This window comes from Schistocerca gregaria, chromosome 9 (assembly GCF_023897955.1).
Source record: "Schistocerca gregaria isolate iqSchGreg1 chromosome 9, iqSchGreg1.2, whole genome shotgun sequence".
NCBI classification, from domain to species: domain Eukaryota; kingdom Metazoa; phylum Arthropoda; class Insecta; order Orthoptera; family Acrididae; genus Schistocerca; species Schistocerca gregaria.
This window is the reverse complement of record NC_064928.1, coordinates 236,105,003-236,132,850: the sequence shown is the minus strand read 5'-3', so window position 1 is coordinate 236,132,850 and position 27,848 is coordinate 236,105,003. Positions and strand designations below refer to the sequence as shown.

Below are 27,848 nucleotides of genomic sequence, written 5' to 3'. Positions count from 1 at the left end.
TGCCGTTTCAAGAGTTACGACGTAAGCAAGAGATTTCGGCTGCGCACTAAGCTCGGCACTCGGCCATAGGACGTACTCCAAGCCAGTTCATAGGTGAGAGTCAGCAGTAGAGTGTATCCTCGTACTCCTCATATGTGATATTCAGCTTTCCAATGCTCCTGGAAGTTTTTACCTTTGTGAAAGGAACGGCTTAATAAAATTAAACTGTTACTTTTTTACGGATTTTGCAAATAAAAGTATCGTTATGCCATCACGGAAGCTATTTCATAGAAAGTAAGGCACAGCACTAACCAGAAACACAAGCCACCCGCTTGCACCTTCTGCAGAGTCGAGTGCGCTACCCGATCAGCTTTTAGGGAGATCATCTACCAAAGATTCACATAGTAAAGGTAGGATAAAACCCTTCACACCGATTCACTGATGTAATCCAAATAAGGTACATCTTAACTAGCGACGTTTCTGGTAGGCAGCCTTGGCCAGTATGCTGTACGTCACTTATACCACATTCTACGGAATCGTGGTTGAATTGAGATACTTGTGTGTGGTCTTCAGTCCAGAGACTGGTTTGATGCAGCTTTCCATGCTACTCTATCCTGTGCAAGCTTCTTCCTCCCCCGTACCTACTGCAGCCTACATCCTTTTAATCTGCTTAGTGTATTCATCTCTTGGTCTCCCTCCACGATTTTTACCCTCCACGCTGCCCTCCAGTACTAAATTGGTGATCCCTTGATCCTCAGAACATGTCCTACCAACCGATCCCTTCTTCTAGTCAAGTTGTGCCACAAATTTCTCTTCTCTCCCATTCTTTTCAATACCTCCTCATTACTTATGTGATCTACCCATCTAATCTTCAGCATTCTTCTGTAAGCACCACATTTCTAAAGCTTCTATTCTCTTCCTGTCTAAACTATTTATCGTCCACGTTTCACTTCCATACATGGCTACACTCGATACAAATACTTTCAGAAACGACTTCCTGACAATTAAATCTATACTCGATATTAACAAATTTATCTTCTTCAGAAACGCTTTCCTTGTCATTGCTAGTCTACATTTTATATCCTCTCTACTTAGAGGTCAAAACATGTGAGAAATGTTTGCAATATGTGGACAGTTCTTCATTTTATGGTGACAGATGACATTATCCCTAAATAGGATAACGAGAAAATGGAGCTATAAAATTTATGTAACATGCAGGACCATTGGCAAAATTCATGGAGCCCACATACACACGTCTCTCACCGTTGCTCGAAAACAGAAACTTGGCATACATTTCTCTACTATACATACACCATATGATGAAAACTATACAGACACACCCATGTGGCCGAGCGGTTCTAGGCGCTTCAGTCCGGAACCGCGCGACTTCTACAGTCGGAGGTTCAAATCCTGCCTCGGGCAGGGATGTGTGTGATGTCCTTAGGTTAGTTAGGTTTAAGTAGTCTTAAGTTCTAGGGGACTGATGACCTCAGATGTTAAGTCCCATAGTGCTCAGAGCCATTTGAACCATTTGAGTCACACCTATGTAAAACGGCATTGACCTGTAAATGTCACGAGTGGTCCATCCGACATGATCGGGAGCTCCCCTGTTAGGTCCATTATATAACCTCTTGGGAAGATAGTGTTCAGGAGTGGAAAGAATGCCAGTGTTCACTTGCTATGTCTGCCGGAGGGCCTCATCCGAGATGTGGAGGCGGCTTTGCCTGTGGCTATCGGGCGTGCAGGGTGCAGTAGTCCGCAAGTTGTGGCTCACTTTGGCACCAACAAGTCCTGCAGCATGCGTTTTGAGGCCCTACTCAGTTCATCCAGGAGACTGCGGGAGTGGTCAAGGCTGCTGGGTTCGCGAACGCAGTGCAGACAGAGCTCGCAGTGTGCAGCATCGCTGGCAGAATTGGTCGGGATCCTCTGAGTTGGAGCCGAGTGGACGGTCTCCACCAAAACCTTCGTCAACAATGCGACAGTCTTGACTGCAGATTTTTACCCTGCATTTTCTGGTGGGGATTTGCAGGACTCTCTCCGAAGGGTTAGGAGTGCACTATTCAAAGAAAGAAATCACTCGGTTAGCAGGGTATTTGTGGAGTGCATTCCATTGGTTTTTTTAGGCTAGGAGGTAGTTTGTTAAGAGTAGTTTAGAGTAGCTCAAAGTAGCTCTCCAGGGAAGCTCCTGCGATCAAATCAGTCTTGGGACCGAGTGATGGCTGAAACCTGAAATAGAAAGCTCTGAGATACTCAGCGAATTATGGAACGTATATCAGAAAGACAGGTTAGAGGCTGTGTGAGGGGCTATGTTCAATGAAATTTACAAAAATATTGTCTTTATTGACAGCGAAGATGAGAGTGACGGTGACGTTATTTGCTCGCTTCTATCGGGTCTAGGTGGAATGCTTTTACTGGCCACCTGATACTGCTGTGACAGTCCTAGAGTCATTCAAAGAAAGTCATTAGTCAGTAGCGCGTAAATAACCAGGTCGTGCAATACTAGGTGGCCCTAACCTAGCGGGTATAGACTCGGACGTCAATGATTTATGTCAGAGGGCGGAGGGGGAGGAGAGTACACAAAGACAGTCTTGCTAAGTACTTCTGAACACGTTTTCCGAAAACTGTCTTGAGCACCGGTTTCTGCAGCCCACACGTAATGGAAATACGCTACTGGCCATTAAAAATGCCACACCACGACGATGACGTGCTACAGACGCGAAATGTAACCGATAGGAAGAAGATGCTGTGATATGCAAATGATTAGCTTTTCAGAGCATTCACACAAGGTTGGCGCCGGTGGCGACTTCTACAACGTGCTGACATGACGACAGTTTCCAACCGATTTCTCATACACAAATAGCAGTTGCTCGGTGGTGAAACGTTGTTGTGATGACTATTATAAGAAGAAGGAATGCGTACCATCACGTTTCCGACTTTGATAAAGGTCGGATTGTAGCCTATCGCGATTGCGGTTTATCGTATCGGGAAACTGCTGCTCGCGTTGATCGAGATCCAGTGACTATTAGCAGAATATGGAGTCGGAGGTTTCAGGAGGGTTATACGGAACGCCGTGCTGGATCCCAACGGCCTTGTATCACTAGCTGTCGAGATCGCAGGCATCTTATCCGCATGGCTGTAATGGATCGTGCAGCCACTTCTCGATCCCTCAATCAACGGATGGGGACGTTTGCAAAACAACAACCATATGCACGAACAGTTCGACGACGTTTGCAGCAGCATGGACTATCAGCTCGGAGACCATGACTGCGGTTACCCTTCACGCTGCATCACAGACAGGAGCGCCTGCGATGGTGTACTCGATGACGAACCTGTGTGCACGAATGGTAAAACGTCATTTTTTCTGAAGAACCCAGGTTGTGCTTACAGCATCATGATGGTAGAATATGTGTTTGGCGATATCGCCGTGAACGAACATTGGAAGCGTGTATTCGTCATCGCCATAATGGCGTGTCACCCGGCGTGTCGGTGCGAGGTGCCATTGGTTACACGTCTCGGTCACCTCTTGTTCGCATTGACGCCACTTTGAACAGTGGACGTCACGTTTCAGATGCGTTATGACCCGTGGCTTTACCCTTCATTCGATCCCTGCGAAACGCTACATTTCAGCAGGATACTGCACGACCGCATGTTGCAGGTCCTGTACGGGCCTTTCTCAATAGAGAAAATGTTCGACTGCTGCCCTGGCCAGCATATTCTCCAGATCTCTCACCAATTGAAAACGTCTGGTCAATGGTGGCCGAGCAACTGGCTCGTCACAATACGTCAGTCACTACTCTTGATGAACTGCTGTATTGGGTGAAAATTCTATGACATGTTAGTTCTAGTATAATACACTCCTGGAAATGGAAAAAAGAACACGTTGACACCGGTGTGTCTGACCCACCATACTTGCTCCGGACACTGCGAGAGGGCTGTACAAGCAATGATCACACGCACGGCACAGCGGACACACCAGGAACCGCGGTGTTGGCCGTCGAATGGCGCTAGCTGCGCAGCATTTGTGCACCGCCGCCGTCAGTGTCAGAAAGTTTGCCGTGGCATACGGAGCTCCATCGCAGTCTTTAACACTGGTAGCATGCCGCGACAGCGTGGACGTGAACCGTATGTGCAGTTGACGGACTTTGAGCGAGGGTGTATAGTGGGCATGCGGGAGGCCGGGTGGACGTACCGCCGAATTGCTCAACACGTGGGGCGTGAGGTCTCCACAGTACATCGATGTTCTCGCCAGTGGTCGGCGGTAGGTGCACGTGCCCGTCGACCTGGGACCGGACCGCAGCGACTCACGGATGCACCCCAAGACCGTAGAATCCTACGCAGTGCCGTAGGGGACCGCACCGCCACTTCCCAGCAAATTAGGGACACTGTTGCTCCTGGGGTATCGGCGAGGACCATTCGCAACCGTCTCCATGAAGCTGGGCTACGGTCCCGCACACCGTTAGGCCGTCTTCCGCTCACGCCCCAACATTGTGCAGCCCGCCTCCAGTGGTGTCGCGACAGGCGTGAATAGAGGGACGAATGGAGACGTGTTGTCTTCAGCGATGAGAGTCGCTTCTGTCTTGGTGCCAATGATGGTCGTATGCGTGTTTGGCGCCGTGTAGGTGAGCGCCAGAATTAGGACTGCATACGACCGAGGCACACAGGGCCAACACCCGGCATCATGGTGTGGGGAGCGGTCTCCTACACTGGCCGTACACCTCTGGTGATCGTCGAGGGGACACTGAATAGTGCACGGTACATCCAAACCGCCATCGAACCCATCGTTCTACCATTCCTAGACCGGCAAGGGAACTTGCTGTTCCAACAGGACAATGCACGTCCGCATGTATCCCGTGCCACCCAACGTGCTCTACAAGGTGTAAGTCAACTACCTGGCCAGCAAGATCTCCGGATCTGTCCCCCATTGAGCATGTTTGGGACTGGATGAAGCGTCCGGTCACGCGGTCTGCACGTCCAGCACGAACGCTGGTCCAACTGAGGCGCCAGGTGGAAATGGCATGGCAAGCCGTTCCACAGGACTACATCCAGCATCTCTACGATCGTCGCCATTGGAGAATAGCAGCCTGCATTGCTGCGAAAGGTGGATATACACTGTACTAGTGCCGACATTGTGCATGCTCTGTTGTCTGTGTCTATGTGCCTGTGGTTCTGTCAGTGTGATCATGTGATGTATCTGACCCCAGGAATGTGTCAATAAAGTTTCCTCTTCCTGGGACAATGAATTCACGGTGTTCTTATTTCAATTTCCAGGAGTGTATATTTCTCCAATGAACACCCGTTGATCATCTGCATTTGTTGTTGGTGTAGCAATTTTAATGGCCAGTAGTGTATCTTAGACCTTGTAACTACACGGCCCCTCCCGCTGGAGGTTCGAATCCCCTTCTCGGGTATGGGTGTGAGCGTTGTCCTTAGCGTTAAGTTAGTTTGAGTAGTGTGGTAAGCATAGGGACCGATGACCTCACCAGTTTGGTCCCTTACGAATTCACACGCATTTGAACAATTTTTGTAGCTACAAACAGGCTTCGCCTTATCTATAATGTCAGTGCACAGCCGGAGATTAGTGGTCATGACGTCATTATAGTAACAATGGTCAGGAAAGTTAATAAAACAGTCAAGAAGTCCAGGAGTTTGTTTCTTCTGGAAATAATAGATTAGCAGTTACTATAAGGGGCGTTCAAAAAGAAACGAGTCCGAGGCATGATTGCAGAAATCAGTACCGGTATATTACAAATATTGACCCTGGCTGTAGAGACGCTTGTCCCACCGTGACACAAGACGGTGAATGGCTGTCTCATAAAATTCCCGGCGCTGCGATGTTAGCCAGTTCCGCACGTACAGCTGGACACCGTTCTCCTAGGTGAACTGTTTGCCCCTTTTTAAGGGAACGAATAATGGCGCCCTTCTGATTCACTTCCTGCAGCACGGGACAACAGTGAATCTCGAGCGTTACTTGCAAACTTTGACCACCCTTCGCCAAGCGGTCAAATCAAAACGACCAGGAAATCTCACACATGGGGTCATTCTGCTCCATCACAATACAAAGCCTCAAACGGCCAACACAGTCGCGGCACTCCTGCAGAAATTCAAATGGGGGGTTGTCGGCCACTCTCTATATAATCTGGAGCTCTCTCTCTGTGATTACGCCATTTTTGGTCCCCTTAAAAACGCTCTGAGGGGCAAACGATTCACCTCGGACGACGACGTCCACCTGGCTGTGCGTAACTGCTTAACATCGCAGCCCCGAGAATTTTATGAGACAGCCAATTACCGCTTTGTGTCACAGTGGGACAAGCGTCTCTACAGCCAGGATCAATACTCCTAACATACAGGTACTGGTTTCTGTAACTATGCCTCCATCTCGTTTCTTTTTTAACGCCTCTTATAGCATCTCATTTAGACAGTGAATTGATATCAGTACCAGTAAGATGGACGTAGAGGAATTGTGGGCAACGTTCAGACAGATCGTAAATCGTCCTCCGGAGAACTATGTGCGTAGTAAGTGAATGTAGGACGGCCAAGACAAAGAAAGTTGGAAAATGGTGAGAATGCAAAAGCTGCTGCACTCTCGGTTAATAAGACAACGCGCTAGTGACGACAGGCACACGTTAGTAGAGATCGTGCGTCTGTGAAAAGACCTTTTCGCGAATCATAAAACAACTGCCACCGTCATACCTTAGCAAAGGTTCTGCCCGAGAACCCAAGAAATTCTGGTCGTACCTAAAATTTCTAAGCGCGTCTAAGGCTTTGAGACGTCCCCTCCCCGCTGCGTGCTTTTGTTGTCGACGCCGTGGAGCTGTTCACTGCTACAGCTCGGTCGGTGGAGTCGAGACGCGATGCGCGATGACGGATGTCTCCGTCGGTTAACGAGAGACAGGATCTGAAAAAGCTCTTAAGAAATCGTTCCTCACGTAATGATTAAAGTTTGATTGCGAGTGCGCACAGTTTCCTTATTAATGCGAACTGCGCACTCTAATTGTCTCTTATGGTTTGAAGTTGAATGATTGTGTCCGGTTATCACTTTAGTGCAGTAATTGGTGAATCTTCCCTCATGTGCATCGTCCACATCACCAAAAGCGAGGAAAAACTTCCGTTGCAGATCGTATTGATCGTTGTTTGTTCGTTGTTAAGTAAAATTGTTCGTTCTATATGATGCGAGATCCACAGATACTCTTTCACAATGTTTTCATTATCTTGCGCCGTAATATTATGTATATCCAAACCTTCCTTGTCACAACTAACAGTCCACGAAGTTACTTCCAAGTTAAATAGTGACTGTTCATTAACTTTTGATAGGCTATTACCAAATATTCATAGAATGATGGAGGCGACACGTTGAATTTCCACTTCTGATGAACAATTTTATTGTTCCTTTTCGCTAAATACTTTATAAATATCACGCCACACGCACACACGGTTAATTAGCCCTGGCATTTCTGCTAGTTTCAAGTATCGTGACAATTACGACAGCTGTAACCCTCGGCGTGATTGTATCTTCTTCATGTATTCGTGTCAATGTCTCCTATTCGAGACTAAAAGTGTATTATAGTCTTTTGAAACTTTGTCCATTCCTTTCTATAACTTCACTTATATGAATAAGTCCAATATTGCCTACTTCCGTTAATAAAGTCCAACAACTCGGTATACACAGTCAGCATACTATCTCGGTTCAAGCCTCCGGTCTGAATATCCACAAAATCCGTGCGTCTACGCCACGCAACAACGACTCTTGAAAGTAAAACAGTCTCGTCACGATCCGTTCGCTCAACTATGGCAAGAGCTACTCTCGTATGACTTGACAGCACGATAGCTACCAAGCGACTTACCTTTTCCGTGAATGAGTATTGTAGACGCATTACATTTCTTCGTTGCGTTTACAACTCTCTTCCACATAAAAGTTATCTCTGACCGACATTTCTTGGGGCTTAACTTTCATAGTATTAATTTGTAATTATTACTTATATGTCCGGCAAATAACTAAAGATGACCTTCCTTTCTTCTTCCTTTCTACCAAAACACACTCTGTAATGCTTAATGTTTGTGTTTATCAAGACTTTCTGGTGTTATATCATCGGCAAAGTTGTCGTACCTGTCAGGATAACTGTTCCCTACTTTGCATCATAATGGACTTTCCTAATTGGGTTTGGGGGGTCATTAGGGTGTTACATCTTCTACCCACTTATGTACTGACCACTATGATGTGGCGGTAGAAGGCAGCATAACGAAAGTAGCAGTTTTAAATTTCACCTGAAAGAAATCGTTCACATAGAAGATCGTACAAAAGTACCGTCATTTGACCATTGATTAGCCTCCCGCTGGGACGTCATAGTAATAAGCATCCGTGGCACAGAGAAACAACTGAAAGAGATGAAAACAAGTAAGTCTCCAAGTCCGTATGGAATTCCAATTCGGTTTTACAACGAGTCTACGGTATTGGCCACTTATTAGCTGCATTTATCGCGAATCTCTCGCCCAGCACAAAGGCTCAAGCCACTGCAGAAAAGCGCAGGTGACTCCTGCGTGTAAGAAGGGCAAGAGAACGGACCAGCAAAATTACAGACCAATATCACTAACATCGGTTTGTTGCAGAATCTTTGAGTACATCCGAACATAATAATTTTTTTTGAGACCGAGAGGTTTATGCCCACGAATCAGCATGGTTTTACGAGGGTGAGTCAAATGAAAACCTGAAATATTTTTTTAAATATTATATATCGTGCAGAAGTAGTACATAGCTGTATCAATTTTCAACATAAATCTCCCCCACGCTCAACACAAGTCCTTCAGAGCTTACAAAGTGCAAGAAAAAAAAAATTCTTTTGGTCGTCCGTGCAACCACTCATGCACCACGTGGCGTAGCTCTTCATCAGAACGGAACTTCTTTCCTCCCACTGCGTCTTTGAGTGGTCTAAACATATGGAAATCACTTGGGACAAGGTCTGGTGAGTATGGTGGATGAGGAAGACACTCAAAATGCAGGTCTGTGATTGTTGCAACTGTTGTACGGGCATTGCGGGGCCTTGCATCGTCATGTCGCAAAAGGACACCTGCTGACAGCAATCCACATCGCTTTGATTTGGTTGCCGGCCGCAGATGATTTTTTAGGAGATGTGTGTATGATGCACTGGTGACAGTGGTCCCTCTAGGCATGTAATGCTACAGAATAACGCCTTTTTCGTCCCAAAAGAGAGTCGGCACAACTCAGATGGGATTCCATGCAGGAAAAGTGACTTCGTTTTCGAGCAAAACTACTGAGGAAATTTAGAGAACCTGTAATTGAAATTAACTACTGAATGATTCCACTATCGCCAACATACACTACTGGCCATTAAAATTGCTGCATTACGAAGATGACGTGCTACAGACGAGAAATTTAACCGACAGGAAGAAGATGCTGTGATATACAAATGATTAATTTTTCAGAGCATTCACACGAGGTTGGCGCCGGTGGCGACACCTACAACGTGCTGACATGAGGAAGGTTTCCAACCGATTTCATACACAAACAGCAGTTGACCGGCGTTGCCTGGTGAAACATTGTTGTGATGCCTCGTGTAAGGAGAATAAATGCGTACCATCACGTTTCCGACTATGATAAAGGTCGGATTATAGCCTATCACGATTTGTGATTTATCGTGTTGCGACATTGCTGCTCGCGTTGATCGAGATTCAATTACTGTTAGCAGAATATGGAATCGGTGGGTTCAGGAGGGTAATACGGAACGCCGTGCTGCATCCCAACGGCCTCGTATCACTAGCAGTCGAGATCACAGGCATCTTATCCGCATGGCTGTAACGGATCGTGCAGCCACGTCTCGATCCCTGAGTCAACAGAGGGGGACGTTTGCAAGACAACAACCATCTGCACGAACAGTTCGACGACGTTTGTAGCAGCATGGACTATCAGCTCGGAGACCATGGCTGAGGTTACCCTTAACGCTGGGTCACAGACAGGAGCGCATGCGATAGTGTACTCAACAACGAACCTCAGGGCACGAATGGCAAAACGCCATTTTTTCGGATGAATCCAGTTTCTGTTTACAGCATCGTAATGGTCGCATCCGTGTTTGGCGACATCATGGTAACGCACATTGGAAGTGTGTATCCGTCTTCGCCATACTGGCGTATCACCCGGCGTGATGGTATGGGTTGCCATTGGTTACACGTCTCGGTCACCTCTTGTTCGCACAGACGGCACTTTGAACAGTGAACGTTACATTTCAGATTTGTTACGACCCGTGGCTCTACCCTTCATTCGATCCCTGCGAAATCTTACATTTCAGCAGGATAATGCACCACAGCATGTGGCAGGTCCTGTACGGGCCTTTCTGGATATAGAAAATGTTCGACTGCTGCCGTGGCCAGCACATTCTCCACGTGTCACACCAATTGAAAACGTCTGGTCAATGGTGGCCGAGCAACTGGCTCGTCACAATAAGCCAGTCACTACTCTTGATGAACTGTGATATCGTGTTGAAGCTGCATGATCAGATGTACCTGCACACGCCATCCAAGCTCTGTTTGCCTCAATGCTCAGGCGTATCAAGGCCGTTATTACGGCCAGAGGCGGTTGTTCTGGGTAGTGGTTTCTCAGGATCCATGCACCCAAATTGCGTGAAAATGTAATCACATGTCAGTTCTAGTATAATATGGTTGTGCAGTGAATAGCCGTTTATCATCTGGATTTCTTCTTGGTGTAGCAATTTCAATGGCCAGTAGAGTATTTGCAAAGTACGAAAACCAGTCTGGTGGTAACCATAGATGTTTCCACAGTATGCAGATGTAGATTTATGTCTGTTACAATCCTGTTTAAACCCGAAAGCCCGAAAAAATTCCGAGGGAGATCACCCTCCCATACGGAATGTAATTTGGGAAAAGGAAATTTATGGCGCAACTTGACTAAAAGAAGGGATTAGTTAACAGGAAGTTCCTGAGGTGTCAAGGAATCGTCAATTTTGTAGAGTTGGATAAAACCTTTATTGGCAGACAAACGAATAAAGCAAGCAGTTTGAAATTGGTATAGGTTGCAGCAGTTATGCAGATATAAGGAGACATGCACAGAGTAGACTCGCTACGAGAGGTGCATCAATCCAGTCTTCAGAGTGAACACAACAGTAACAAAAATTAGACAACTACTTTTCCACTCTTTATAAGACTCTTTATAGACTTAGCCTGTTTTCAGTACATTAGTACTGCTTTACAGTGAACACTGCCCTTTACCATTTATCCAATAGCTCTTATCAATCCGTCAATCTACATAATCAGGTACTTTGTTGAGAGAGTGGTCATTGAGATACGTTTTTAATTTTCGTTTCACGTGGTTTGGATTCTCAGTATAAGGGGGACTTTCATGAAAAACAGACAGTATTTGGAAGATACACCAAAACAGCAATTTTGAAGACATGGAAATGAAATTTTCTATCGTACTTTACATGAAATTAACACTGTTACTGTTATGTTCGTTGGATTATAGATATTTAACTTTTTCATTTGCATTTAATGTTTTTTCATAAAATTGTGTATGTTCCTTTTTCCCAGAAACTATTCAAGATATTTCTACAAAATTTTCTCTGTTTAATCTAGTTGCGTATTGTAAGCCGGCCGCGGTGGTCGTGCAGTTCTGGCGCTGCAGTCCGGAACCGCGGGGCTGCTACGGTCGCAGGTTCGAATCCTGCCTCGGGCAAGGGTGTGTGTGATGTCCTTAGGTTACTTAGGTTTAAGTAGTTCTAAGTTGTAGGGGACTTATGACCTAAGATGTTGAGTCCCATAGTGCTCAGAGCCATTTGAACCACTTGCGTATTGTAAGCTACTCTCGGGAGATTTTTTAATATATCAGACAATTTTAATAACTTTGTAATTACAATTCTGTAAGTATGACATATAATTAATACAAAATTCAAAGCGCTTTGCTCCATATATCAGCTTACAATCAGAATTTCAAAGTTTACTCTTGAGACAGAGAAATATAAGTGTACAAAATTTGTAATTGTAGCCTTCATACATTCTGAAAAAAAACGTATATAAACTTTAAAAAAGGTAATGTTCAAGAAATACAATTTAAAGCTCAACCAAATGTTTTTTTCTTATGTCAGTTCGTCAGAAGGCATCAGACTGGTGCTCAAGGTCGTCTTTCCCTCCAAGGCTTCTCTTCTGGTTTGCTGTTTTCCACCTTCTTTCCTTTACCAGATCTGCAACTGACTTTTCAGTTGCAGAGGGTCGCTGTAAATCTATTTTTCTCAAGGCGTGTCGAAGAAAATTTCCACCTTAAAGCCCACTCTCCTTAATATCTTCATCCTCCCTATTTTCCCGTCATGAAATAAAAGAACTGCATGGAAAGTTGCAATTCTGACAACTGTAGCATATAAAAATATCCTTTTAGGGCATCGTTTCCGTACGAATGAATTTAAAAACTGATTTGGATTTTGCCATGTATACACTTTATTAGAATTCTGGATGGCCCAGAAGCCTGTAAGTGGGTTTGGCAACATCCTGGACACAATTTGGAAGCCTCCCCTTATGAATGAAAGGATTGCTATCCCTCCGAGCCTGTAGATATTTGCACCAGCTGTTGTGGTAGGATGAATGGGATGGATATCTGTTTACGCACTGTGGAAATTTACAGCCCATACTGCACTTTTCATGTCACTTGCGCTGGACAGGCGCTGTCTGATAACCTTGAAATCATACACTTGAAGAGTGTCTCTCACCTTTGTGAGTCTGCTGTACCCACCAGTGCCCTTTCCAAGTTACTACTTTTGCCCTTCATATCACCGACAGTTTTCCTGAATTTAGAGCCAATTGTCTTTTCGATGTGTCGAAGTAATTGTTGTTTCTCAGTTACAAGTTCTCCACAAGGTTTGTTTGAAAGCAATCCACGGAATCGTTGCTCATCCACCTAGTATCGAGGTGTTGCTTCGAAACGTAGGAATGGCAGGAAGGTAGCATCAGATGTTTAATTATTTTTCAGGCACTCCGGATGCGGTTTCATCATAGAAACTTTGGGAACTTATTGTTCATGAGTTCCTCCAAAAAATAAAGAAATTGAGAACTGACAAATTCGTTCAGTTTCACAAACGTTCCCCCTTATATTGAAGCCCGTGCAATAGCTTTGCATCATGGTAGATAATGACTCCGAGCCCCAATAGGAAGGAAAGTCATCTTGAATATTGTTTCTGTGGCCTAATGCCGGCCGGGGTGGCCGAGCGGTTCTAGGCGCTACAGTCTGAAACCCTTACGACCGCTACGGCCACAGGTTCGAATCCAGTATCGGACATGGATGTGTGTGATGTCCTTAGGTTAGTTAGGTTTGAGTTGTTCTAAGTTCTAGGGGACCTACACCTCAGAAGTTAAGTCCCATAGTGGTCAGAGCCATTTAAACCATTTTTTGTGGCCTATTTCTTGACTGAATATGATTTGTACTGTCATGAACAAAAGTTTTAAAACGGGAATGTATTTGGGAAGTTTTACTTCAATTTACGTTCCACAAGTGAGATAAAACACGTTTTTATTTATGTCACCAAACAGCTGCTGGATTCTTTTATTTTGTTGTAACGCGTTTCAGTTATGAAATATCCAAAAATGTTTGCAAGGAAACAAAAACAAAGGTCATAGCATTTTTAGTGAGCTATACAGGATGTTTAAAAACGTGTCACACGTTCCGACAGTAGGTAGCATTGGTCAAACCTAGAATAAAAGATCCTATAATTATACGTCCAGAAACCAATACTTTCGAAGTATGAGCAGTTTTAGTCGTGAAAAGTAATATGTAGTATTTGGTGATGGAGGTCGTCACAAGAGATACGTAGGATACCACAGTAGCTATATGTGGGCGGATGTAAATCTTGGAGCAGTCTCGAGGTCAGGCAACTGGATCGCTTCATTATCAATGAAGCGGCAATAATTATCGGTGACAGACTCACAAGGCCGTAACCGTTACGAGGCAGATCGACGGTTGCTGGGCATCACCGATTTCTACACGGTGATTTACCAGCACTACTGGAGAACGTTAGCCTCGCTTACAGGACAATGACTGTGGTTTGCGCACGGCGGCCACCACACCCCTATTCCCGTGAGGCAGAACCTCACCGCGACATCTCGTGCCACGTGGGGTGGTCGGGAAGGTCCGGTAGCGTGGCCTCCTCGTTCACCTTCGCATTTAAAGGCAGTGGTGTTTGCCAAACCAACCGACAACACGCAGACATTACGGGACTATATAAGCTGAGAATGCGACAAATCCCGAACGGATTTGAAGAGAAGAGCGAGTGATTCACGGCAGAGAAAAGCCGAAGGATTTGTCAGGATGCGCGGTAACCGTATGTGGTGTCCATTTCTTCGTATGAGAAGGATAGGAATCAGACGACAGAGTGGCCCATATCTCAACAGGCTCTGCTTTCTCTACAGACGATTATAGGAACTTTTCTCCCAGTTTTAAACTATACTATCGTACTCCCTGTTCAAATTTGTACTAGTTTTTAAATATAGGGTTAGCCAGTGAAACGGGCAGATTGGAGATGGCCTTGACAGCTGGAATGTTAGTGGTGGTGGGGGTAATGGTGACCGGCTCTGTTCTACCTGCATGTCCCGCCATTTAGCTGCGATGGATCGCTGGACGGGTGAACATCGCGGCTGCGCGGTTAAAGCGTATGATGCGAATGGCGAGAGTTTGGTGGAAACGCGACGAGCTTTTCGACGCCAACATACCGTTCAACAGGCCTGTTCTCTCGGATAACGCAATTCGTTCGTGGATAAACAACCTTTAACAAATTGGATCAACGTGTAAAAAACGAGGTGGGAGTGCAAAAACCGTTCGAACCCCTCAAAACATCGCTGCTGTTCAACAGGCAATGCTCAGAAGTCCACCCCGATCTGCCAAACAACATGCTCTACGTCTTGGAATAAGTAACACTTCGGTGAGAAGGATTCCTCGTCAAGATTTACATTTTCACACATACAAAATACAGATTGTGCAATCCCTCAAACCAAGTGACTATCAGAAACGATTACAATTTTGTGAGGAAATGGCCAGAAGACTTGAAGAAAATGACGACCAAGTACACTCCTGGAAATTGAAATAAGAACACCGTGAATTCATTGTCCCAGGAAGGGGAAACTTTATTTACATATTCCTGGGGTCAGATACATCACATGATCACACTGACAGAACCACAGGCACATAGACACAGGCAACAGAGCATTCACACAATGTCGGCACTAGTACAGTGTATATACACCTTTCGCAGCAATGCAGGTTGCAATTCTCCCATGGAGACGATCGTTGAGATGCTGGATGTAGTCCTGTGGAACGGCTTGCCATGCCATTTCCACCTGGCGCCTCAGTTGGACCAGCGTTCGTGCTGGACGTGCAGACCGCGTGAGACGACGCTTCATCCAGTCCCAAACATGCTCAATGGTGGACAGATCCGGAGATCTTGCTGGCCAGGGTAGTTGACTTACACCTTCTAGAGCACGTTGGGTGGCACGGGATACATGCGGACGTGCATTGTCCTGTTGGAACAGCAAGTCCCCTTGCCCTGTGTGCCTCGGTCGTATGCAGTCCTGATTGTGGCGCTCACCTGCACGGCGCCAAACACGCATACGACCATCATTGGCACCAAGGCAGAAGCGACTCTCATCGCTGAAGACGACACATCTCCATTCGTCCCTCCATTCACGCCTGTCGCGACACCACTGGAGGCGGGCTGCACGATGTTGGGGCGTGAGCGGAAGACGGCCTAACGGTGTGCGGGACCATAGCCCAGCTTCATGGAGACGGTTGCGAATGGTCCTCGCCGATACCCCAGGAGCAACAGTGTCCCTAATTTGCTGGGAAGTGGCGGTGCGGTCCCCTACGGCACTGCGTAGGATCCTACGGTCTTGGCGTGCATCCGTGCGTCGCTGCGGTCCGGTCCCAGGTCGACGGGCACGTGCACCTTCCGCCGACCACTGGCGACAACATCGATGTACTGTGGGGACCTCACACCCCATGTGTTGAGCAATTCGGCGTTACGTCCACCCGGCTACTATACGCCCTCGCTCAAAGTCCGTCAACTGCACATACGGGTCACGTCCACGCTGTCGCGGCATGCTACCAGTGTTAAAGACTGCGATTGAGCTCCGTATGCCACGGCAAACTGGCTGACACTGACGGCGGCGGTGCACAAATGCTGCGCAGCTAGCGCCATTCGACGGCCAACACCGCGGTTCCTGGCGTGTCCGCTGTGCCGTGCGTGTGATCATTGCTTGTAGAGCCCTCTCGCAGTGTCCGGAGCAAGTATGGTGGGTCTAACACACCGGTGTCAATGTGTTTTTTTTTCCATTTCCAGGAGTGTAAATCACTTGTGGATGAGCGATGAGGCGCATTTACACCTCTCTGGTTTCGTTAATAAAAAAAATTCAGATACTGGTCGGAGGAAAACCCTGGCGCATTCATGAAAGGCTTCTTCATGCTCGAAAAGTGACAGTTTGTTGCGCAATGTCGGCAAGAGGAATCATAAGCCCATTTTTCTTCGAGGATATCAACGGAAGTGCTGTGACTGTTAACTCTGTGCGTTACGTTGCAATGATCCAGAACTTTCTTACGCCAGAACTCGCCCGTTTTCCAGTGAATGAAAACGCATTGTTCCAACAAGATGGGGCAACAAGCCACACTGCAAGAGTTGCCACGAATGCTGTGGATGCTTTGTTTCCAGGCGGCGTCATTTCCCGAAACGGGGATATTCCTTGGCCCCCTCGCTCTCCAGATTTGACAACCTGCGACATTTTTATATGGGGTTACTTAAAAACAAGAGTTTTTCAGAACGATCCATCCAGAACTATCCCAGCCCTAAAACAACGAATTCGGGACGAAATTGAGTGAATACCAGTCAATATGCCGCAAAATATCACAGGAATCTTCCAGGCCCGGCTGTAAAAGTGCATAGATTCCAATCGAGGACATTTGACAGGTGTTATATTCAAAAAATATTTTTTTCACTTATTGTACAGGAAATGGCTACCTTTGTACTTTATATTTATAACCATTAAATTAAAAAAAAATCTTAACGAATTAGTTACTTATTTAAGCCCGTTTCACTGGCTACCTCTGTGCAACGTGAAAATGTTTTCGAAAGTGAGTGTAACGTCTCACACATCCTTAAAAGGCTTCAGAAAGATGTCTGACTGTCTACTACTACACTGCCTGATAATTGCTAAGCAACGGAGACACAGTACATACGTAAGAGAGGGGGAGTGGTATATTTATAGCGAAAAATTGTACAGGTTTCATCAGTGGGAAAGAAGGATAACATATTTACGACATTTGTGATTGCCACAGGTCTAACTCCCAACAAAGAGGTCGATATCGGACTCTTAGTGAGAAATATGCTCTCCTTGGCCACAAACGTACATTCGGTACCTGTTATTTATGTTGGCTATCAAACTGTTGTGGAGTCCTCTCGAGCAGATTTCATTTCTTGTACGGTTCGGGGAGGGGCTGTTCGTTGAGAAACAAATCTGACAAGAGCTTTCCAGGCACGATCTGTAGGCTTTAGGACGGTGGAGTAGGCAGGACATTCCAACATGAGATATCTTAATTTCCCAACGTGCCCGGCACCTCGGTGGTCCTGTGTGGGCGGGTATTGTTGTCCTAGGGCAGAAAGTCGGGACCTTCCGCACTACTAAACAGACGGGCATGATCCAGGATAAATTCCCTGCAATACGCCTCTGCTAAAATGTTAGTTCGCCCAAAAATACGCAACGCTATTCGGCCATTGTGCATAACGCCTTTCCACACCGTAACAGTTAGAGCCATAGACGACACCAATGACGCTCATGGTCATTCTATGTTTTGTAACGATTTCCTCTCTTCTCCATACTAATTGATGGCCAGAATCATTTCCGCTGTGTAGCGGAATTCCTCGGAGAACATCACTCTATAGCACTGTTGCTGACTCCAACCACACACAAATGAATTCCTCTTAGAAGAAGGCGTAGTCGAAGTGTGGTGCTTTTAACAGGTTTCGGAGCATGCAAACCAACCTGACGTAGCCGCTGCGAAATGGTTCTGGCAGAGATATGTGTACTGGTAGCGGCTGCAGTGTCTGCAGCGATCTGCCTGGGGGTGAGGTGTCTGTTCCTTATCGACTCTAGAGCTGCCCCGTCTACAACTACAGGTATGGATGGCTCTGAGCGCTATGAGACTTATTTTCTGAGGTCATCAGACCCATAGAACTTACAACTACTTAAACCCAACCAAGCTAAGGACATCACACACACCAATGTCCGAGGGAAGGTTCGAACCTGTCACCGTAGCACGGTTCCAGACTGTAGCGCCTAGAACCGCTCGGCCACCCCTGCCGGCAACTATAGGCATGCTTTCACACAGGATTTCCACCTTCAGCAGTCTTTTCCAGTCGCAAGATGACACTTTTGGACACACCCATTGCCGTCGCCACAATAGTGACACTTTGAGCGGCTTCCAACCGTCCAGCTACTCGTCCGCGAAGGTAAACACTCAAACGATGTCTTGCAGGCATGTTGCCGTACCACACGGTGGGTGGCGCTAGTCGGTTGCACAACAGACATGATAATGCATGAAATATGGAAAGCTAGCACAGCGTTCGTACGCAGGCTTTGCTGTGATTAGCACATCCCACCCTCTACATCTGCTTTTAGTGTAAATGTTCAGGCATTCCGTAGTAGATGTCAGTTGTTCCTTAGCATGTGTCAATTGTTCTGTATTACACTACTGGCCATTAAAATTGCTACACCAAGAAGAAATGTAGAGATAAACGGGTATTTATTGAACAAATATATTATACTAGAACTGATATCTGATTACATTTTCACGCAATTTCGGTGCATAGATCCTGAGAAATCAGTACCCAGAACAACCGCCTCTGGCCGCATTAACGGCCTTGTTACGCCTAGGCATTGAGTCAAGCAGAGCGTGGATGGCGTGTACAGGTACAGCTGTCCATGCAGCTTCAACACGATACCACAGTTCATCAAGAGTAGTGACTGGCGTATTGTGACGAGCCAGTTGCTGGTCCACCATTGACCAGACGTTTTCAGTTGGTGAGAGATCTGGAGAATGTGGTGGCGAGGGCAACAGTCGAACATTTTCTGTATCCAGAAAGGCCCGTACAGGACCTGCAACATGCGGGCGTGCATTATCCTGCGGAAATGCAGGGTTTCGCAGGGACCGAATGAAGGGTAGCGCCACGGGTCGGAACACATCTGAAATGTAACGTCCACTGTTCAAAGTGCCGTCAATGCGAACAAGAGGTGACCGAGAGGTGTAACCAATGCCATCCCATACCATCACGCCGGGTGATACGCCAGTATGGTGATGACGAATACACGTTTCCAATCTGCGTTCACCGCGATGTCGCCAAACACGGATGCGACCATCATGATGCTGTAAACGGAACCTGAATTCATCCGATAAAATGACGTTTTGCCATTCGTGCACCCAGGTTCGTCGTTGAGTACACCATCGCAGGCGCTCATGTCTGTGATACAGAGTCAAGGGTAACCGCAGCCATGGTATCGGAGCTGATAGTCCATGTTGCTGCAAACGTCGTCGAACTGTTCGTGCAGATGGTTGTTGCCTTGCATACGTCCCCATCTGCTGACTCAGTGATAGAAACTTTGCTGCGCGATCAGCTACAGCCACGCGGATAAGATGCCTGTCATCTCGACTGCTAGTGATACGAGGCCGTTGGGATCCAGCTCGGCGTTCCGTATTGTCCTCCTGAACTCACCGATTCTATATTCTAACAGTCATTGGATGTCGACCAAAGCGAGCAGCAATGTAGCGATACGATAAACAGCAATCGCGATAGGCTACAATCCGTCATATATTAAAGTCGGAAACTTACACGAGGCGTCACAACAACGTTTGACCAGGCAACGCCGGTCAACTGCTGTTTGTGTATGAGGAATCGGACGGAAACTTTCCTCATGTCAGCACGTTGTAGGCGCCGCCACCGGTGTCAACCTTGTGTAAATGCCCTGAAAAGCGAAACATTTGCATGTCACAGCATCTTCTTCCTGTCGGTTAAACTTCGTGTCTGTAGCACGTTATCTTCGTGGTGTAGCAATTTTAATGGCCAGTGGTTCAGTTGTCAAGCAATGTATAGGGTGCGGCGCTTACATCCGGACAATTTTCAATCTTGATTTCTCGCTATGTGGTAGTTCCGCCGGAGACCGCATTTGGCGCTCTTGAAAGCCGTAGACATCTAGTAAACAGTCAGAATCTTAAAATGGCCGACATGTTACGGACAAATGCAGAGTACAACCGAAGAGCCGCGGTTATCGAAAGTCTTCGCATAGGGTGTTCGCCCGTTGAAATAGTTCGGTTCCAGGGGTACCAGAGATTGTGGCCAAGTATAATGCTTCGGGGTCAAACGGGTTCTTTGAATCCTTTCGACTACAATGTTTGGAGCGTAGTCGAAAAGGTTGCGAATAAGACAAGACACCCTAATGTCGCGTCTCTGTGCACCACTATCACAGCAGCATTGGCGAATGTGACAGCGCTATTTTAAAGAGCAAGTACGATCGCTTCAGGACAAGACTGGAGGCGGTCATTGCAGCTGAAGCTGGTTGCATCGAGTAATGTTACTCCTTAAACATACCACTACTTATATGCAAAAGGATTTTCGTTTTCATTTGTACCCTACTTGCCATTAAAATTGCTACACCACGAAGATGACGTGCTACAGGCGCGAATTTAACCGACAGTAAGAAAATGCTGTGATATGCAAGTGATTAGCTTTTCAGACCATTCACACAAGGTTGGCGCCGGTAACGTCACCTACAACGTGCCGACCTGAGGAAAGTTTCCAACCGGTTTCTCATACACAAACCGAAGTTGACCGGCGTTGCCTGGTGAAACGTTGTTCTGATGCCTCGTGTAAGGAGGAGTAATGCGTACCATCACGTTTCCGACTTTGATAAAGGTCGAGATCCAGTGACTGTCAGCATAATATGAAATCGGTGGGTTCATAAGTGTAATTCGGAACGCAGTGCTGGATCCCAACGGATCCATCACAGACGTCACAGGCAGGAGAGCCTGCGATGGTGTACTCAACGACGAACCTGTGTGCACGTCATTTTTTCGGCTGAATCCAGGTTCTGTTTACAGCATCATGATGATCGCATCCGTGTTTGGCGACATCGCAGTGAACGCACATTGTAAGCGTGTATTCCTTATAGCCATACTGGCGCATCACCAGGCGTGATGCTATGGGGTGCCATTGGTTACACATCTCGGTCACCTCTTGTTCGCAGTAACAGCTCTTTGAACAGTGGGCGTTACATTTCAGATGCATTATTATCCGTGGCTCTACCCTTAACTCGATCCCTGCCGAACCCTACATTGCAGCATGATAATGCACAACCGCATGTTGCAGGTCGTGTACGGGTCTTTCTGGAGACAGAATATGTTCGACTGCTGCCCTGGCCAGCACATTCTGCAGATCTCTCACCAACTGAAATTGTCTCGTCAATGGTGGCCGAGCAACTGGCTCGTCACAATACGCCAGTAACTACTCTTGATGAACTGTGGTATCTTGTTGAAGCTGCATGGGCAACTGTACATGTACACGCCATCGAAGCTCTGTTTGATTCAATGTCCAGGAGTATCAAGGCCGTTATTACGGCCAGAGGTGGTTGTTCTGGGTACTGATTTCTCAGGATCTATGCACCGAAATTGCGTGAAAATGTAATCACATGTCAGTTCGGGTATGATATATTTGTCCAATGAACACCCATTTATCTTCTGCATTTCTTCTTGGTGTAGCAATTTTAATGGCCAGTAGTGTATTTTGTTTTAATAAATTTCCTTTTAAAAAAGTTTCATTTGTCTGGATTTCAGTGCCGCACCCTGTATCATCTCACGTTTGTGGGAACTTCATTTCGGGTACGGTTTAGTGTAATTGACCATTTCTGTAAAGTGTATTCGATTTAAAAGCAATGAAAACGCCATATAGATTTTCTATAAAATTTACATACACGATTGCCACTTGGAAAGTAAATTCCAATCGGTCTCGAAATGGAAGCTACTGCGAAAATATGATGTTTTGCACAGATGCGTTGGCTAGTGTCGAACGCGTATGTTGTTCTTGTCAACAATAGGTGCACAGCGAACAAGTAAAGATGGATAGAACAACAGTGTTTCCCGCCAACCGCGAGGGCCTAGTTCGAGATTTCGCCTGCTGCATGCAGCCCACATATCGCAACTGTCATGCGTCATGTCACGTCTCAGTCGCGTTCTGCAAGGGCAATGAAGTTCCTCCCGCAGCGTTTTCGATGGGAAACGTTTGATCAGCCATAACAAAGCCCGTAACTGGCTCGTCCTGAGTTTCATCCCTGCTCACATGAACCGCTGGCTATGAAGGCAACACTTTGGCGCAGACAACGAGCAGTAGATCAAAGTAGAGAATTGGCGGTAAGTACAGGCGGCTGCCTTCTGTGAGGCGGTAGTTTGAAAGTCGATACAACGCTACGACAAATGACTAAGTCGGAGCGGCTACTATGTGGAGAAGTAGCCGTAAGGTGTAGGTAAATACTGCAAATAAAACACTTACGATTTTTCACAGTGGCTTCCATTCGCGACCGATTGGTACTTTCCGAATAACCCTCGTTATTCTTGACAAAAGCTAGGTGCAGGCCGAGCCAATAACGGCAAACGTCTCACACAAAAAGGTTAAATAATAACATTTCCTTTTTTAGAACTTCGCAATTTCTTGTTGCATCTAAATCACTCATTTTCATAGTTCCAAAAGAGTAGTGTATCGAAAGAATCTATATTTTTCTGCCAATACATCGTCAGTATCGATTTCGCCAAAGTAATTTATCGAAACGAGCCTACTTTGAGCATGACATTTTAATTTCCACTGTCTATATTTTTAGAAATAAATTCATGACACTTTGTCAGAATGGCCAGGAAGAATTCAGGATTCACACTCATAGCAGTGGAAGTTCAAAAGCATAACAAAATAATTCTTTTTACATGTGAAATTTCGTCATTGTTTCAGTTACTGTTGGCTCCTTTTGTTGTTATAGGTACACTTTTCTTCATAAGAGAGATTCTTCCACGAATTTGCGCGGCATGCAAATCATACATACAGGTGTATGAAACTCTAGAATTTATTTCATTTATGAAGCAATGAATTACATTTTAAACTTCATGATTAGAAAAATTCAAATTTTATAGTTAATTATCTAAATTTCTACCACAGTTATTAATAGATATGGAACAATGTAGAGTTTTGCATTAAGCAGTTTGTGTTTAATAAGCATACCAAGTTTGAAAGTAATAGGATGTTTATTTCGGATCTTGCATACACCTAAGTACAGAAATTTGTGTTTTGCGGAAAATGCCCGTTAAAGTTTCTGCTTCTTTTAGAACTGTGCAGCACCATAAGCAGGTTATTTTCATTTTCTAAATCAGTTTTCTCCCTTTCCACATTCCTACGATGCACTCTTCTCGATTTTAGCACCCCCAAAAATGATTAATCTACTTTCACTACACGCTTTCTGTCTATCGCATAAAAGGTATTTGATGCAGTTCACTCCGGGCTTAATTCCGATTTTTTCTAAAACATACACTCCTGGAAATTGAAATAAAAACACCGTGAATTCATTGTCCCAGGAAGGGGAAAATTTATTGACACATTCCTAGGGTCAGATACATCACATGATCACACTGACAGAACCACAGGCACATAGACACAGGCAACAGAGCATGCACAATGTCGGCACTAGTACAGTGTATATCCACCTTTCGCAGCAATGCAGGCTGCTATTCTCCCATGGAGACGATCGTAGAGATGCTGGATGTAGTCCTGTGGAACGGCTTGCCTTGCCATTTCCACCTGGCGCCTCAGTTGGACCAGCGTTCGTGCTGAACGTGCAGACCGCGTGAGACGACGCTTCATCCAGTCCCAAACATGCTCAATGGGGGACAGATCCGGAGATCTTGCTGGCCAGGGTAGTTGACTTACACGTTGGGTGGCACGGGATACATGCGGACGAGCATTGTCCTGTTGGAACAGCAATTTCCCTTGCCGGTCTAGGAATGGTAGAACGATGGGTTCGATGACGGTTTGGATGTACCGTGCACTATTCAGTGTCCCCTCGACGATCACCAGAGGTGTACGGCCAGTGTAGGAGATCGCTCCCCACACCATGATGCCGGATGTTGGCCCTGTGTGCCTCGGTCGTATGCAGTCCTGATTGTGGCGCTCACCTGCACGGCGCCAAACACGCATACGACCATCATTGGCACCAAGGCAGAAGCGACTCTCATCGCTGAAGACGACACGTCTCCATTCGTCCCTCCATTCACGCCTGTCGCGACACTACTGGAGGCGGGCTGCAACATGTTGGGGCGTGAGCGGAAGACGGCCTAACGGTGTGCGGGACCGTAGCCCAGCTTCATGGAGACGGTTGCGAATGGTCGTCGCCGATACCCCAGGAGCAACAGTGTCCCTAATTTGCTGGGAAGTGGCGGTGCGGTCCCCTACGGCACTGCGTAGGATCCTACGGTCTTGGCGTGCATCCGTGCGTCGCCGCGGTCCGGTCCCAGGTCGACGGGCACGTGCACCTTCCGCCGACCACTGGCGACAACATCGATGTACTGTGGAGACCTCACGCCCCACGTGTTGAGCAATTCGGCGGTACGTCCACCTGGCCTCCCGCATGCCCACTATACGCCCTCGCTCAAAGTCCGTCAACTGCACATACGGTTCACGTCCACGCTGTCGCGGCATGCTACCAGTGTTAAAGACTGCGATGGAGCTCCGTATGCCACGGCAAACTGGCTGACACTGACTGCGGCGGTGCACAAATGCTGCGCAGCTAGCGCCATTCGACGGCCAACACCGCGGTTCCTGGTGTGTCCGCTGTGCCGTGCGTGTGATCATTGCTTGTACAGCCCTCTCGCAGTGTCCGGAGTAAGTATGGTGGGTCTGACACACCGGTGTCAATGTGTGCTTTTTTCCATTTCCAGGAGTGTATTTCCTGCTTTGCACTCCTTTATTAAAACTTTAAATGCATCATAAACACCAACAGCAAATGCAGTTCTTCGCACAAAAATTGTTTTTGCATTCTTTCCCGTTTTGGTTTTGGGTACAGCCATGAAGGCATCATATCAATAGTCCTTTTGAATGACATTTTCACTCTACAGCGGAGTGTGCGCTGATATGAAACTTCGTAGCAGATTAAAACTGTGCCGGACAGAGACTCGAATCCACGGAAAGTGCTTTACCAGCTTTTTTAAAATCTCATTTTGTTCGTTGTAGTTCGTTGCATCTGCTCGGGATAGACGTCACAAGACAGCGGTTTCAGTTCCTCGTTGATCCAATAACTCAGTTTTTTTATTACAGAGGGCAGCTAACCTTCTGACCGTATACGCTGAGTTACCGTGCCGTCACCACCTCACTTACCCAATCACGACTCACGACCCGTCCTCACAGCTTCAATTCTGCCAGTACCTCGTCTCCCAAACTTCACAGAAGCTCTCCTGCGAACCTTGCAGAACTAGCACTCCTGGAAGAAATTTTAATCTGCCAGGAAGTTTCATATCAGCGCACACTCAGTGCAGATTGAAAATCTCATTCTGGAAACATCCCCCATGCTGCCCCGGCTAAGCCATGTCTCCGCAATATCCTTTCTTTCAGGAGTGCTAGTTCTACAAGTTTAGCAGGAGAGCTTCTGTAAAGTTTGGAAGGTAGGAGACGAGGTACTGGCAAAAGTAAAGCTGCGAGCACGGGGTGTGAGTCGTGCTCGGGTAGCTAAGTCGGTAGAGCACTTGCCCGCGAAAGTCAAAGGTCCCGAGTTAGAGTCTTGGTCCGGCACACAGCTTTAATCTGCCAGGAAGTTTAAATAGTCCTTTGTTTAACGTATGACAATCTCTGGCGCAAATATAAACATTTGAATTCTCCAGAGCGAAATACACTTACGTATGACATAAGAATGCTGTGCGAAGGTGTGTAGCGCTGCATCTAGGTACACTTAAGATCAAATGACGTGCCGTACAATCTCTCAAATACATATGTTTTATACATCAAACTATTCAGGAAGACTTGTAGAATTTTGGAACACGTATTATGTACGAATATAATGACTTTTCTGGAGACTAGAAATCTAATCTGTAGGAATCAGCATGGGTTTCGAAAAAGACGATCGTGTGAAACCCAGGTCGCGCTATTCGTCCACGTGACTCAGAGGGCCATAGACACGGGTTCCCAGGTAGATGCCATGTTTCTTGACTTCCGCAAGGCGTTCGATACAGTTCCCCACAGTCGTTTAATGAACAAAGTAAGAGCACATGGACTATTAGACCAATTGTGTGATTGGATTGAAGTTCCTAGATAACAGAACGCAGCACGTCATTCTCAATGGAGAGAAGTCTTCCAAAGTAAGAGTGATTTTAGATGGGAGTGTCGTAGGACCGTTGCTATTCACAGTATATAAATGACCTTGTGGATAACATCGAAGTTGACAGGATTTTTGCGGATGATGCTGTAGTATATCGAGAGGTTGTTACAATGGAAAATTGTACTGAAATGCAGGAGGATCTTCAGCGAACTGACGCATGGTGCAGGGAATGGGAATTGAATCTCAATGTAGACAAGTGTTATGTGCTGCGAATACATAGAAAGAAAGACCCCTTATCATTTAGCTACAATATAGCAAGTCAGAAACTGGAAGCAGTTAATTCCATAAATTATTTGGGAGTACGCATTAGGAATGATTTAAAATGGCATGATCATATAAAGTTGATCGTCGGTAAAGCAGATGCCAGAGTGAGATTCATTGGAAGAATCCTAAGGAAATGCAATCCGAAAACAAAGGAAGTATGTTACAGTTCGCCCACTTCTTGAATACTGCTCAGCAGTGTGGGATCCGTACCAGATAGGGTGGCTAGAAGAGATAGAGAAGATCCAATGGCGAGCAGTGCGCTTCGTTACAGGATCATTTAGTAATGGCGAAAGCGTTACGGAGATGACAGATAAACTCCAGTGGAAGACTCTGCAGGAGAGACGCTCAGTAGCTCGGTACGGGCTTTTGCTGAAGTTTCGAGAACATACCTCCACCGAGGAGTGTATTGCTCCGTCCTACGTATATCTCGCGAAGAGACCATGAGGATAAAATCAGAGAGATTAGAGCCCACACAGAGGCATACCGACAATCCTCCTTTCCACGAACAATACGAGACTGCAATAGAAGGGAGAACCGACAGAGGACCTCAAGGTACCCTCCGCCACACACCGTCAGCTGGCTTGCGGAGTATGAATGTAGATATAGATGTAGACGTGCGCTACAAAATAGGCATATTTTGAAAAATCGAATTTTTTAAAACTTTGACGCTCCCCCCCTCCCCTTTAAGTTAATTTCGCCGCGTCTGATACCTGGACGTGTCGCCGGTGCTACCCAGGTGCTGCACGCTGCCGGTTGGTGTCTCCAAACCAGTCAGTCGTGGGGACTGAATAAGCGTTTGGCTTCAGTGTATAGGAGGTGGCACTGCACCGTCACTTACCCCCGTGTGCAGGAACCAGTGCTTACCGTCAGCTGGCACCTGTGGCGTTGACGTCTTGGTCGTGTCCGCGGCGGCGTCTCGCGATGCAATGTCGCATCCGAGTTACCTCCGGCGCTGCAGCGCAGACGCGAACAGGTGCTCCAGCAGAGGTCGGCCGTCATCTAGAGGACACACACACACACGCACACGGCAGCATCTAGTGGTGCTAAACAGCGCGCCAAAACACCCACAGCGACTAGCGCAAATATTTGCCTAGATGCAGCCAGCGCGAATGTCGTAAACAACTACACGTGTGCCTGCGCTGACTCCGTCTGAACGTAATGATTCA

General features: G+C 46.5%; 1 protein-coding gene across 1 annotated transcript in view; it reads right to left on the bottom strand.

Moving 5' to 3' along the window:
• The window catches only part of LOC126292249 (luciferin sulfotransferase-like), a 165,634-nt gene extending 137,987 nt beyond the window's left edge, over window positions 1-27,647 (bottom strand). Inside the window, exon 1 of the mRNA XM_049986148.1 lies at window positions 27,547-27,647. The gene's annotated coding sequence lies outside the window, so the exon portion shown is untranslated. The remainder of the gene's footprint in view (window positions 1-27,546) is intronic.
• Window positions 27,648-27,848: the final 201 nt, after the last annotated feature.